At 40.2% G+C, this 16,399-nt stretch overlaps 1 pseudogene; it reads right to left on the bottom strand.

The window, feature by feature from the left end:
* Positions 1 to 275: 275 nt before the first annotated feature.
* LOC131446684 (uncharacterized) lies at positions 276 to 2,371 on the bottom strand (annotated as a pseudogene).
* Positions 2,372 to 16,399: the final 14,028 nt, after the last annotated feature.

Genomic DNA, 16,399 nt, shown 5'->3' with positions numbered 1-16,399 from the left:
TCCCCCCTTTCTGTCCCCCACCTCTCCTCTGTCCCCCATTTTCCTTTCACCCCAATCGGTCGAGGCAGATGACTGCACATCTCTGAGCCTGGTTCTGTCAGAGATTTCTTCTTCTGTTAAGAGGGAGTTTTTTCTCTCCACTGATGCCTAGTGTTTGCTCATTGTGTGAACTGTTGGGGTTTTCTGCTCTCCTTGATGTTGTCCATGTACAGTGCCTTGAGATAATGTATGTTATGATTTTGGCGCTATACAAATAACATTGGATTTAATTAAATTTAATTGATGGTGTCGAAGGCCTTCGTAAGATCTATGAAAGCAGCATATAGTCCCATGTTTTGCTCTCTACACTTTTCTTGGATTTGTCTTAAAACAAAAGTCATGTCTGTCATGCCTCTGTTTGCCCTGAAGCCACACTGGCTTTCTGGTAGGATCTCCTCAGCAACTGTTGGGATGAGTTGGTCCAGGATGACACTTGCTAAGATCTTCCCAGCAATAGACAGTAGTGTTATGCCCCTGTAGTTTGAGCAGTCAGACTTCTCTCCTTTGTTTTTGTAGAGGGATACAATGACAGCATCACGGAGATCATGTGGTACAACTCCTCTCTCCCAGCAATCCCGAAACAGGTCAGTAAGTACTGTGAGTAGAGTGTCGACCCCCAGCTTGTACACCTCGGCAGGTACACCGTCCACTCCCGGAGCCTTATGGCTCTTCAACTTGGCAATTGCTGCTTTTACTTCATCTTGGGAGGGAGGGATGTCAAGCTCTGTTTTTACTTCTTGTTGTGGTATCTTCCTGACTGATTCCTCCTGCACTTGGCGCTTGTCTCCAAACAAACTTCCATAGTGCTCAGCCCAGCGACGTAGAATGGACTCCTTGTCAGTGAGTAGGGTACTGCCATCTGATGAGCGGAAGGGAGATTGTATCTGATGGGTTGGGCCATATACTGTTCACAGAGCTTCGTAGAAAGCATGGGTGTTTCCTGTGTCAGCATAACTCTGTGTCTCTTCTGCTAACCACTTGTCTTGCAATATTCTCAGCTTTCTGCGTGCCATGTGGCACGAGTTCCTGTAGGCTGTTTTAGCTGACTGGTTATCTGGCCTTGCAAGGACTCTCTCGTAGCAGGAGCGTTTCTTTAGCAGTAGGTCTTGAATCTCTGCATCACTTTCGTCGAACCAGTCTCTATGCTTTCAAAACCTGCTACCTCTGCTGCTGTGTCCTGAAGAATTGTTTTTAACCTCTGCCACTGAGTTTCCGGGTCTGGATTCTCTCCACTTGTGTTATCCTTGGTGGTGTTCAAACGCTCCCCCAGTTTGGTTTGAAATTCCAACTTGCGTTCTATGAGCCTGTGGATTGTAGCTTTACTGGAGGTTTGATGGACAGTCTGAGTTTAGCTCTAACCAGCAGGTGGTCTGTGTAGCAGTCTGCACTGTGCATGACTCCGGTGTGTAGCACATCTGGCACATCCTTCTGACGCACCAGTATGGAGTCTAGAAGGTGCCAATGTTTGGAGCGTGGATGTCTCCATGTCGTCTTGAACCGTGCTTTCTGCTGAAAGATGGTGTTGGTGATGCTAAGACCCTGTTCTGTGCACAACTCGAGAAGCAGTCGACCTTTGTCATTGCAGTTACCCACCCCATGTCGTCCAAGTACCCCGGCCACATATCGGATTCTCTGCCCACTCTAGCATTGAAGTCTCCGATGACAAGGACCTTGTCTACCACGTTGACTTTACTACGGAGGTTCCTCAACTCTGAGTAGAATGCCTCTTTTGACAGAGGGTCTGCTTGAAGTGTAGGCGCATATACACTGATGAGGGTTGCAAACTTGTCTTCGTGCAGTGGTAGACGGAGGTACATAAGGCGGTCGGAATGTGAGATTTTGTAGCTTGTTGGCAATGGAAGTCTTTATCATGAAGCCAACGCCAGACAGTCCACTTTCATCTTTCCCTTTCCCAGACCAGTAGAGTGTGTACCCCGTACCGTGTTCTGTCAGACAGACCTGTTCTGCAAAAGGAACTTCACTAACTGCTGCAATGTCAATGTCAAGCCTGGCTAGTTCTCTAGCAACAAGAGCTGAGCGTCTCTGTGGGTGATTACTGAGTCTTGCATTGTGCGTACATTCCAGGACGCTACTTTAAGCATAGTAGTAGTCTTCATCATTATTTTCATTCTTTTGTAGTTTCTACCGCTTTAGGGAGATGCCTGTTGGCCGTGGCGAGCTGTGGCGATCACAGAGCTGTAGGTTTTACAGACTGTCCTTGTCCTTGTCCCCCCTCACGTGGTTTCGCCCGCCTGCTGAAGCGGTGTACCGGGGTGTGGCACTTGGAGCCAGCACGTGAGAGTTTAGAGGATGGACGAGAGCCGAGGTGCATGTCAACCCTACTGATGGTCGTGTGGGTACAGCAGACATCAACCAAGTGAGTACCCCTCTATCCAGAGCCCACCTACACCCCCAGAATACAGAATAACAATCCCAGATTTTTAATCTCTGTTTCACACTTTGCTGAAAAAGCATTTTCTCCACAATTTCAGATCATAACTCAAATATGTCATTTGATCTTTTGAAAAGAGAAACTTTTACTTTGATTATTGTAATAAAAGAAAGATAATGACTTCCAAAGTCTGTTGTCTGAGATATTTGAAATCTTTGACTAAAGATGAGGGAAATTATTATTAATCTACATGTTTCGTTTCATTATCAATGTTGAGCTCAGTGTTGTAGATCTTTCTCTCTCTCTCTCTGTGCGCGTGTGTGTGTTGATGTATCTTGACACTTCTGAACCTGAAACTGTATCTCCATGGCACCAGACTGACCAGATCTCTGTCACCATGGTTACAATAATATATATAAGGCAAAGCTGGTCTTAAAGGAACAGTACACATTGATTTTCACACAGGAAACAAAAAGGTTTTTTTGTGGAAACATGAATACGTTAAAATCTTCGTCCTCCTCTCATCACTATTTACTACATTAGCCATCATCATCCTCATCCTGTCATTGTTTTCATTGCATCCTTGTGTCAATCACCCAAAACAAATGACATTTTTCAGAAATACTTGAAAAATCTGGAGGTTCAGTTTCACAGTCAACAAAACAAATCAACACAGTCAATCACATTCATTCATTTAAATAAATAAAATAAATAAACTCATACTTTTTCTAAACTGTGGATAAAAAAATGTGTATAATTGCATGAATGATCTGGCTTTTTTGAAAAAAACTGTGAAAAGTGTTTTAGTGTAAAACAGCAGGAGAGGAAGATGAGTCACAGATGAGAAGAGGAAACAAACTCAGACATGAAGTGAAAACATCACCATCAACAGCTGGGAGGAAAATGGAAGCTTTGAATTCCTTCCCCGCTGACAGATAGTTGCATATTTGGACCAGTGTTAAATAGAGTCTGCTCAGCTCTGATCAATACTTTCCTCTGTAGCTCGTTCTAACCACTCAGATGAAGAACGATTAAAATCTGAGGAATATAAGTGAAGCAATTAATGAAAAGCAGCAGGAGACTCTGGACTGAATCATCAGTGCACACACAAACACTCTCAAAGTTTTTTTTTTTTTGAGCTGGTTTCTGAAAAACATTTCACAGCTGACTGAGATTTTATTAAAATAAGTGACTCATATATCAATGTGCAATAAACTTCCACTAAATCTCAATCACCATTCAACTGTAGCTAATTATTTCACATTGATAAAATCCACTCTGTCCCACACTAGCGCCACCAAGAGGTTATAATGTAAAGCTTTCATGAACCCTAACTCTTTACTTACAGTAAGAACTCTGTGGATAAAACACAAACATGTGAACAGTAATGAGGTGTGCATATATGTGTATATATATATATATATATATATATATATGCATATATCTATATATATATATATATACACATATATACATATATACTGTACATATATATGTGTATGGAGAGAGAGAGAGATTCTCTTACATTCTGATAGTTCCCTCTTTTATCTTTTGTTTTGGAGGAAGTTACATTGATTGGCTGCTGGCTGTACTTCAAATTAATGGAAAGATATAAAAATGGATTTTCTCATTAAGCTCTTGGCAAAACAGGGAATTATATTCCCCAAAAATGTCAAAGCTTTCTTTAACTTTAGCACAGTGTGCAGTCGAGAAGTGTGTGAAGGAGTTTAAATAACAACGTTCACCCTCTCATCTGCACAGATGTAGCCATACATCCCAGTGTCGTCATGTTCTGCATTTCTGGGTTTGAAAACTGTGTGGACGTGTTAGAAAGTGATCGAACATCAGCTGTGAACTCAAACCTCTTACTCTCACACGATGAACTTCCTGTTTACACTGACACACTCTCAGGTGTGTTCATGTCATCTCTGAGAGGCTCCTCCCACTCTGCCATGTACATCACTGTCCAGCATCAGCAGTTCTTCATTCACTTTGTAATCATTAGTCAAATAGTTTAGAGAAGGAGAAGAAGGCGAAGTCTGTCTAAGATTCATTTGTTCACATTATTGTGAATATTGTGATATGTTGCCTACTCCAGCTTTAACAGGTGAGGGAACGGGTCTGTGGATTTCTGGCCACAAAAAGTGAAATGAAGTGAATTCTTAAGACGGAAGAAGCTCCAGACTCATGTCAGTTCTATTGTAATCCAGGATGATAACACAGAAGAATTCTTTTAAAAATGCAGGTCAAATGAAAGCAAACACTTTCTATTCTTCTTATTTTGTATGCATAACTTTCACTTCACCGCACGACAGTGTTTTAAAAATGAAAAAATGTCAGTTCTGAGCGATCAGGTGATTATGGTGAGGTGACGTGAATCATGGTAACAAATCCACAAATTAAGAATAAAAAACCTTTGCAGATCTCATTAATATTCATAATTATAATTCTGAATCTGAAGTGACTTTGATTGGAATGATGAATGTTACAGGAAGAGCTTTCATTGAATTGAATGAATAAAATATCATACATATCATCACCATTATTATTGTGCTATAATTAAAAGTCGATATCATTGACTGTATAAACTTGTAACTTGATACAGTTGTTGTGTATCTGCTCCTGGTCTCTCTCTCTCTCTTCTGTCTCTACCTCATCTCCCTCTTGTCCTTTCTCTCCCCCCTTTCTGTCCCCCATTTTCCTTTCACCCCAACCGGTCGAGGCAGATGACCGCACATCTCTGAGCCTGGTTCTGTCAGAGATTTCTTCTTCTGTTAAGAGGGAGTTTTTTCTCTCCACTGATGCCTAGTGTTTGCTCATTGTGTGAACTGTTGTGTTTCTCTGCTCTCCTTCATGTTGTCCATGTACAGACCTGAGATCATGTATGTTAGGATTTGGCGCTATACAAATAACATTGAATTGAATTGAAATGACATTAAATGATCTCAAAAACGACAAAGCTGTAACATTCTGATGTTTAAACTCACGTAAGATTTTATGAATCCCTTGTTTTCCAGGACATTTTATTCTTATCTCCATAAATTGTCTGTTTCTTCAGGCTCGTTCCTCACTCTAACGATCGCCTCAGTGGAGAATGTGTCTCAGGAAAAAACACAAAACGACTCTAACTGAAGGGACACAGCGACTGGAACACATCCAAAAAAAAAAGAAATGGGTGCAATTAGTGTCACGTAGATGGTACAAGAGCTGCAGGACAGATGTTCCCTGAAGCCTGAACATCACAGATAAATAAAATACACTGTGGAAAGTATTAACTACTCCAGCTATTGTTGCACTGAATGTCAACATATATGGACAACAGTGACAAACAAGAGCACAGACACTTGTTAGCAGAAACATCCTCCAGCTGCACCACTTCTGTGTGTGTGTGTGTGTGTGTGTGTCAGTGTGAAAAATGAAGTCAGCGCTCGCTGTGACAGAATCCATGTTTCCATGTAAACAGTAAAATACTGCAGGAGCCATCGTTTCCAGGCAAAAGAGAAAACATGACAAGTGTACAGTAAAGTAAGTAAACATGAAAGTCACATTAAAAACACTTTTCATGAACCATGTTTCTTTTAGTGCAGTTAAACGCGTTATTAACGGCGTGAGATTAACGTTCTTTTTGGCCGAGCAAACTTTGTGTTTTTTTTCACATGCTGTTGCAACAACTAGTAACGTTATAAAAACTCCAACACCACACCAGATGTAGCTAGAGCGGAAACAACACAACAGGCACGCTGCACACACTTGTTTGGGCTAAAGAGTAGTAGCTAACGTTGTGTTGTGAGTGGATGGCGAGCGCTGTGCGCTTCTCCGTCTCCAAGCGGGCTCTCCGTATCCAACGCAGCCTGGATCATTTGTCCACGCACTCCCCACATCCAAGTCATGATGTCTGCAGTGTTACCAACCAAGCTGGCAGACCCCCCAACCGTAGTGAGGAGACCACCCAAGACCGCTAGCTCCTTTAGCTCGGATTAGCTCGCTTTATTCACACACTGCAGGCTGATACACAGCCTCTCTTATTATTGTGCGGCTCTCACAATAAGAGGAATAAGTCACAATATGCAGGTGACAGAGATATTGTCTCAATAAAAAAACATCTGCACAAAGCAAGCAGATCCACTTTTCTATGTTGATAAGAGCATTAAAATGAGAAGAAATAATGGGACACAAAGAAATCAAGGGACATTTACAATAGATACAAATGTTAACTATGACATTAATGCGATTAATCGTGATTAAATATTTGAATCGTTGGACGGCGCTAGTTTCTTTATAATTTTCATACATTTACAGTCAAACATAAGATAATGTAGATGTGATTTTTAAACATATTAAGCTCAACAATTACATGATAAATACACAATGGACTGAATATTGAGGAAAACTTACGAGAAAAGAACCACAATAATCAAAATAATTAAAGGACAGAGTCAAGTTCTTGACCCTTGAAGTGATTTTCTGTGAAAAACAGAAAGTGAACGTGTTTGTGTCGGTGAAGAGTTCACGTTTGTTTTCACAGAGGAAAATTCTCATCAAGATTAAAAGTTAAATTATGAAAGAATTTTCTCATCTCAATGAAAACTGAGCATCTCAGAGGTGTTTTTAAGATTTTTCTTCTTTTTGTTCTTTAAGAATGTGTACTCACACACACACACACTCACACTCACACATGCACACTCACACTCACACACATGCACACACACACACACACACACATTTAATTTGTAGCTTTTTTGTTTTTGATGAAATGCATTTTTAATAAAAAACTATTTATCTGAAGAATAATATTGTGACTTAAAGATGAACATGAAACATAGACTTCATGCTAAAGGAGTCCATCCTGTGGACACTGATGTGGACACATATGTGGACATTGATGTGGACACTGTTGTGGACATTGATGTGAACACATATGTGGACATTGATGTGGACACTGTTGTGGACATTGATGTGAACACTGATGTGGACATTGATGTGGACACTGATGTAGACACTGATGTGGACACAAATGTGGACACTGATGTGCACATTGATGTGGACACTGATGTGGACACATACGTAGACACATATGTGGACACATACGTAGACACATATGTGGACACTGATGTGGACACATATGTGGACAGTGATGTGGACAGTGATGTGGACACTGGTGTTGACATTGATGTGGACATTGATGTGACCTTTTACCAAATGTGTGATGAAGAGAAAACATCAGAGAAGATTTCAGGAGAGACACATATGTAGACACTGATGTGGACAGTGATGTGGACATTGATGTGGACACTGGTGTTGACATTGATGTGGACATTGATGTGACCTTTTACCAAATGTGTGATGAAGAGAAAACATCAGAGAAGATTTCAGGAGAGACACATATGTAGACACTGATGTAGACACATATGTAGACATATGGAGACACTTTTGTGGACATTGATGTGGACACTGGTGTTGACATTGATGTGGACATTGATGTGACCTTTTACCAAATGTGTGATGAAGAGAAAACATCAGAGAAGATTTCAGGAGAGACACATATGTAGACACTGATGTAGACACATATGTAGACATATGGAGACACTTTTGTGGACATTGATGTGGACACTGGTGTTGACATTGATGTGGACACATATGTGGACACTGATGTGGACATTGTTGTTGACATTGATGTGGACACATATGTAGACACTGATGTGGACACTGTTGTGGACAGTGATGTGGACAGTGATGTGGACATTGATGTGGACACTGGTGTTGACATTGATGTGGACACATATGTGGACATTGATGTGGGCACATATGTGGACACTGATGTGGACATTGATGTTGACATTGATGTGGACACATATGTAGACACTGATGTGGACATTGATGTGGACACTGGTGTTGACATTGATGTGGACATTGATGTGACCTTTTACCAAATGTGTGATGAAGAGAAAACATCAGAGAAGATTATCAGGAGAGAAAATGTCCCCCGCTGCTTTAATCCGACCTACAGCAGCTCTGTTTTCTATCACGCTGTGATTGCAGACTGGGGCTTTTATTGTTTTGTCTTTTCACAGTTTAAAATTGATTTCACAGTCGCACTGGGAAACATGACCCTTGACACACAGCATTCAAACATTCAACAGAAATCTGAAGAAGAAACTTAATGTTTGTGGATGATTGATAAATAAGAGACAACAGAACAGAAGAGGAAACGGTGACAATGATGAAGTAACAACTGAGCTCATGACAAACTAATAAACTTTCACATTCAACTTCTGTCTTTGCACAAAATTAACTCAAATGTCACCAAAAACAATCTTTAAATATGCTTCTGTCAAGTCTTTCTAATTTGAGAATGACTTAAAGGTCTCCGGTTCAAATCCCCACCAGGTCATGGACAGAGGTACTCCTCTTAACTGCCCCAGCCACCAGGGGGCAGTGTACTTAATGGGAGGGTTGTGTCAGGAAGAGCATTCAACATAAAAATCTCACTGTGGTGCCCCCTAGAGATGGAGAAGCTGAGAGATTTCTTTAACCTAAACTATATACATACACTGATTGTGTTACATCAGAGTCATGACTCGCCATACATAATGATACATGGAGAAGTTCAGTTGTCATGGAGACGAGGTATGAATGTGAGCAGTAAGCCAATCCAACTGAGATGGGGGGAATGTAAAATAAGAAATTATTTTACAATAAACATGTTGTGAATGAAAATGAACACAAAAGAGAGAATAAACAACAGGGAAATATTCTGTAATTTTTTCCCTGAAAGTTGCTGCTAAAGGTAAACACTTAAAGATTAAGTTTAGTGTCAATAAACAATTATTAATTATGAACATAAAAAGACAAAAGTCACTTTTGTCTTTACTTTAAATTTCATTTAAATTATTAATTCTGTCAGGGTTAATCCTTGTAGACGCCAAATGTGTTCAGTGTGAAAACCCTGATGCTTTAGCACTTCTTCAGTTTGTGAATGTTCACATGTGATTTCTTTGATTGTATGCATTTGAGAACAGAAACAACAATGTGTTGTCTTTAATCAGCAGTAAGTTCAGCACCAGTTTTCACTCGTGTGTTGATCTGATGTCTTATTACTAAATCATTGAGCATGAAGTGGTCATGTGACGTCACGTGTGCGTCACATGCGGTTTTACCTTTTTGTTCTGTTCGTCCTTCAAGTCTCTAAAAAAAATCGTTGGTATTTGAAAACATGTTTGTGTCGTATCTAAAAACAGAGAAAACAAATTAAAAATGTCAATGGGTCTTTAGAAAGCCGTCCAGGCTTCATTTTTATTTTCAAACAAATTCAGTCCACTCACATATTTGCCCTCAATCATTTGATTTTGCCACAAAAGCAGCACAGTTATGTGTCAAATAGTTTATTAAAGAAAGATTAATTTTCCCTCATCTTTATCTACAGCTAGCATAAAAAACATTTTTCTTTTGTCAACAGTAACTTCCTTCATATAAACCTCATTAAATCAGCCCAAACCATATAAACCATAACAACACTGCAGTAATAATGTTCCCTGACAGCATTTAAATATGAATAGAAATAAATGTTAGGTTTGTGAAAAAAACAAGTAAAGCATTGGATTTGTAAAAGGTAAAGGGATCACAAACTTTTGTTTATACTTTTTAAAGAAACATTCACCTGTGTGTTTGAAATATAGTGACTGGATTTTCATCTTAAATTACGTTGTCAGTTTTGAAATGAAAGCATTTCATTTCACCGGACAGCAGAATCTTTGTTTTTAACTTCATCGTATTTTGTTTTTTTCAAACTGAATCAATCTAAGGTAAAAGTGTATAAATCACAGTGAAATATGTTTGCAGTTCTAATCTATGATGCTGAACCACAGCTGTATCATTTCCTGAGCTTCTGTGTTCAAACAGTGTGAAGGAAAACAGTCACAGGTTTTTCAAACTCATCAAAATGACTAGAAATGATTCAATATTAGCTCATTTCACTGAGTCTTTGCTCAGTCATGTGCGCTGGAGAACAGCTTTGTCAAACTCATTAGCTTTTTAATAGTGTGCATAAATCCATCTGTGTGTGTGTGTATCACAAAATTTACATTCATCCATTCATTGTCTATCGCTTTATCCTCCACATGAGGGTCACAAGGCTGCTGGTGCCAATCCCAGCTGACACACACACACACACACACACACACACAGAAACACAACAGCAACCTTCTTGCTGTGAGGCAACAGTGCTTACCGCGTGCTTCATTGTGTCTGAGCTCTAATCTAAATGCTAATTAAAAGCACTGTAGGTCAGTAATGAACTAAAACATCTGTGTGGAGGATACATTTTTTGATTGGTGTTTAAAATCTGTCTCATTTCAGATGATGTCACTTCCTGTGTTTTTCCCTCCACTGAGTTCCCCTCAGTATAGACCCTTTTTCATTGTACACAAACATTCCAAGCCTAGCGCAGTGTGCAGTTTGGGGTCAGAAAACGTCACAACAGGTAAGCTAATATCATGTATGTCCACGGTCCTCCACCCAGTAATTCTGAATATGTTCTTTCGTTGCCGATTAAGGACCACGAACAATACCTAAATAAATGAGTACTAGCTGACCCAGCTTCCATAAAAGATTGGCTAGATGACATTAGCAAGTGGCCAGATATTCACTCTTCCCTTAGTGAATAGCTCTTACAAGAGAGAAACTCCATGCTCATACAAGTCTTACAAGGAACGTTTTTAGCACAACGAGTTTAGCTGGCTGGCAGCAAACTACAAGCTAGCTACATCCAGGACCACAACGTAACTTTAGGCAGCATAGGTTTCATAGACACACACTTTGCTGTGAAATCCAGGCTTTTCATGGTAGTCTAACTGTAAGAGCTGATAAATGATGACTCACATGAAATGAAGTGAGCGCTACAAACACAAGCCTCTTTGACTGCAGTAGCATCACCACAGTCTGCTCTTTTTAATGCTTGGAGCTACAGACGACGTCTATTTTTTGAAAGAGATGAGCTCTTGTTGGGATTCTGAAGAACTTGACACCATTGCTGCTTCTATTTTCACAGCCAACTACGCTACAAGTAGACATCTTATAATAATGTTGGACTGTTGTACAAGTTAGTGTTGTAGTACTCAAGATCGGTCTTGAAGGTCTCGGTCTCGTCTCGGAATCGACTGCATTTTTACTCGGTCTTGTCTCGGCCTCGGCCTCGTCTCGGAATTGCCTGCATTTTTACCCGGTCTTGTCACGGTCTCGGACAAAGCGGACTCTGGATTTTATTTCAAGACCGGTCAAGACCACAACTGTGGGGATATCAATAAATTGCCTGTGCATTTTTGGATTAACTTGTTAATATCATTACTGTGATTTTGCGTAAATCATATGGCTTCGGGTACAACCAATAACTTATTATTTATCATTTGAAATTTTTGTCTACGTATAAAGCATAAAGTGCACACAGAAATCTTAGAATGAAAGAGTGAATGACTGATGCTGAATGAAAAGTGAGGGGATCAACCTCTTGTGAATATAGTTCTATAGCGAAGCCTCATGAGACAAATGACGGACAACCATTGTAACCAACCAAAGCATGTCCAAACCATTATGAACACCATCAGCACCATTATCCACCAAATGATGATCATGTATTCCAAAGTAGATGTGAGAGAAAAGCTCAATAAATGAATAATAAATACAGTAAATTAGGCAAAAGTGAGCAACTGGAGTCAATTCACAGAATTAGTGTAAAAACTGTTTATTCTTATACTATTGGAGCAGATTGTGTTTTATTAGTTAATGGTTGTAATGTTTAATTGTTGATTTGACAAAGGCAACTTGTCTTTTATAAAATATTGGAAATTTGACTTCTGTAATCCATCAGAATCAAACCTTTTGTGTTTGTCGAATGTTTCACTCGATTGTAACTTATCGACAGCGTCTAGACAATCATTTTCCAGCTCAGTGCTGGGACATTAAACCAATGACAGCCTGAATTGAGGAACTAATCTGGGAATTAATCAGATCTGATGTGAGCTCCTCTTACACCGTTGAGTACCAAACAGTCTGTTGAGCAGAGCAGAATCAATGTGTCACCTGCCTCCTCCTGCTGTTTACTCATTAGTGATTCCTGCATATTTAAACTCACTGGTTTTTAAGCTTCAGACCAGGACCAGAATCCTGTTTGGATCAGTTCCATCTCTTCTTCTTTGAGCTGAGTCAGCATAATATATTTCTTGTATTTTAATATTTGCATTGAAGTCATATGAATTCATGGAGTTTCATCCTGAGCAGATGTTTGAACCAGCTCAGCTGCTTCTGTCGATGATGAGGAGCTCTTTCCACACTCCTCACTCTGTCTCTGAGGCTGAGGCTCAAAATGAAGAGCTTCTGGCTCATCACACACTTTACCACATGGGACTGGTGGAGTGTCCACATTTCCCTGACTCATCTGTCCATCTATATACTTAAAAAAAAGCATTGTTAACTTGTGGTTTGTTAATTCATTTTTGGCTCAGTACTTTTCATGATGAAAAGATCTAGCAGCATAAATACTTGGAAGTCACAGTTCAAAGAAGAGAATCTTTACGTTGTCCTTGTGGATCAGATCATTTGTTCTTCTGTCATGATGAACATTGTCAAGTATCACTGCTCTAAAGTTCCTCTGCTTTTGTCTCTGTGATGAATCTGTTCGATTTTTGCAGCCTGAAAGTGACTCCTTCACTTTACCAGTTGATCTACGTTTCAGTCCAAAATAGCACGGTAAGTTTTCTTGGCAGAGTGTGGGTCTCAGCCTCAGGGAGAAGGTGAGGAGAACACACGTCCACCGGGAGCTTCAGTGAAGTGAACCACTGCTCCTTTGTGTGGAGAAGAGACAGATGAGTTGGTTCAGAATGTGCAGATGGTATTTCAGGCTTGTCCTACAGGAGGAGAAAACCTCGGGGCAGATTCAGAACAAGCTGGAAGGGAAAATGAAATATTCTGACCTGCAGCAGCTGAGAAGGACGTCTGAAGCCACTGTGACCTGCACCTTGATATGACACAGAAACTAGATGATACATTTAATGTTCAAGATCTCACACATTACGCTGTTTAAACTTTGTAACGGGACAAAATCTGTGTGAATAATAACACGACTGACCTGTGACCAGGTTTGTGTCTCATGGATGATTCATGTTTGGTTGAAAATATTAAAACCCTGTGACTCATGTTGGTTACTGTTCTGTAATAAAACTGCGTCAGGACCAGTCACAACGTGCAATTTTATCAATTTCTGAATCCTTTTAAGTCAGATTTATCAAAACAAGATTTACATATCTCTGAGAAGTGAAAATATTTTATTGTCAATTAATAATAAATAACTGTCCTGATGATTAGACGATAGTCCTTTAGTGGCTCTGGATTGGGATTGTGGATCTTTCCTCATTTAAACTGAAATATAGAAAAGAATAGAAAGAGTTGTTGTGTTAGACAATAAAGGCAAAAGTTGGGTGGATATTCTTTGGATTTATACAAATATAACTAGTGCAATAAAAACAATGGTCAAGTGAAACAGAAACAGTTCACACCTCAAAGGTAAATTGAAGGAATGTGTATTTAGATATCCATTGATATTGAATAATTGTCCAGTTCCTGTGCTGAGCAGAGCTGCACTGTTTTTTTGTCTCCTGTTTTAAGTGTGGGACACTTGAGCAGTCTCTGAACGGCCTCGGCAGGTTGGTGTGTGACAGATGGCAGGTCCTGCTTGGATTGTTGGGAGCAGATTAGTGAATGTCTCACCTGTAAAGCTGCTGCTGCAGCAGTAACAGTGAGGTCTAACCACACAGCACAGACACACAGAGGGGAGCAATAAAGCTCCACTTCATATCATTTATTATTTGTTGCTCTTGTCTTGTCGATCACTTTGTAGTGACAGACTAATGTTGTAAAGTCTCCAGAGCCACAGGAGAAAGTGTGTCTGACAAAGACCATCTGCCTCCACATCATTATTCAGAGCAAAGCCTCCGACCCTCAGGAAAAACTCTCAGCCTGTCGACTTCCACTGAGTGATACGACAAAACCAGCGCTTCATACTTCAGCAAATTAGAATTATAAAAGCACTTTTGTATGAGCGGTCGCAGCGAGGGCTGATGAAAAGATTTCATTGTTTTTTAGATTCAACCAATACTTTTTATTTCCCACCAAAGGCAAAATAACAACTGTCATGGATAATATCTGACATTACAACGAAGAGTTTGCACGACTTGACATGAGAGCAAAACACAATCATTATCCAGCTCCTGCAGCAGATTGTGGTTATTATGGGATGTTTTGCTGTGTCCACAGCCTCAGTAGCAGGATGTTTTTTTTTTATCTTTGCCTTCAAGAACAAAACAGATCACCCATGACCTTTAACTGTACATTTTTAATTCTCGTCAGTTTTGCCTTTAATCCAGGTTTATGACTTCATTGACATTCAGACGGCGATGTTGCTGTCACAGTGTTGCTCAACCTGATGCTGCCTGTAGTTTCTCTTCCAACATTTGCAGCTGTGCTTTGCATCTGAGATTAAAAAAAAACTCCATATGATCACAGCTGACAGACTCACACAGAGACAGCAGGACAGGAAATGTGATCTGATGACAGCATGAGTCCATCATTATCTCTGAAAAACATCCAGAATCAGATTGCAAACAGTGATTTTGTCAGAAGGATATTGTTGTGAGGTGATTGTGAAAATGCCATCTGTTGTCCTTTAGTATAAATCACATATTTAAGGCTGAGTCTCGGTGTTTCACATCACTCTGACTTCATTTGAGGATAATAACATGCAGAACATTTTAACAACTGGATTACTTTTAATGAAAGCTCTAGAATTGAATTATACCATTTGCTGGAGAGCAGGTTTCAAGTGAAAGATTAAAGCACAATCAATGGGCTCCTCTTTTGTCCTTTATACACAGACAGGTTAATGGAGTTAAGACAGAGACTCAAGCATCAGTCTGCACTCGTTTATCAGCAGTGGGATGGAGGTCAATCCAGAAGCAAGTTATAGAAAAACAGAAGAATCAGTATTTTTTAGTTTGTGAATCTGAAATCATTTACAAACTGTGAACATTTCCTGCATCTGCACTTTGATGCCGACAAATGTTTGACAAATCTCTGAAAGATGTCAGGACTTTGTCATTATTCTTGTGACTCATGATCCTTAAAGTGTTATTGTCTTTTAACCCTCCACAGTGTGTATGTGTGTGATGCCTCCATGTTTTCTCACATTAGTGACGGATGACGTTCAGAATCACTGGAGCGCTGCAGCGGTCCTCAGTGTGGTGGACAGATGTGAGATAAGAGGAGCTGCAGATGAAAGCTCTGATCATGTCGAGTAAGAGGACGGCCTTTTGCTTCAGCCACCATTTCAAATCTCCGCTCTGCGTGGGAGCAGGAACATGACATTCGTTTGCATGAACCTTTTGTTGAGTGACGAGAAATTTGCATAGAAGCAGTTCAAAGGAAAGTTTGACCACCGATTAAGGGATGGATGGAACGGAAGATTCGGGCAGTGTCTGCAGTGATAGGACGCTAAACCGGGTGCATTTACCACACAATCAGTTCCAACCCTCACCCTCAGCCTTAGAGTGAGGAGCTCAGAGTAGAAGCACGAGAACCTCCACTTCAAGAGAAGCCAGGTGAGGTGGTTTGGCCATGTCCTTCCAGGAGGAGACCTCGGGGCCAACCAAGGACACGCTGGAGGGATTATATCTCTCGGCTGGTCTGAAAAGGCCTTGGGAGAGGGAAGTCAGAGCTGCTAAGTCACTGCTGCTAGGGCTGCTGCACCCACGACCCAGACCAGGACCCGGATCAGCGGAAAACAACAATAAACAAATCTGTTGCCATGTGATGGACTGGCAGCCTGTTGTTGGCTAAAGCTGTAGAAAAAGAAACAAATACAGTTTAAAGTATATTTTCATTCACATAATTCTAAAAAAAAAGAAATAATAAATAATCTTTTCT

This window comes from Solea solea, chromosome 19 (assembly GCF_958295425.1).
Source record: "Solea solea chromosome 19, fSolSol10.1, whole genome shotgun sequence".
In the NCBI taxonomy this organism is placed as follows: Eukaryota; Metazoa; Chordata; class Actinopteri; order Pleuronectiformes; family Soleidae; genus Solea; species Solea solea.
This window is presented reverse-complemented; position numbering and strand designations above follow the sequence as displayed.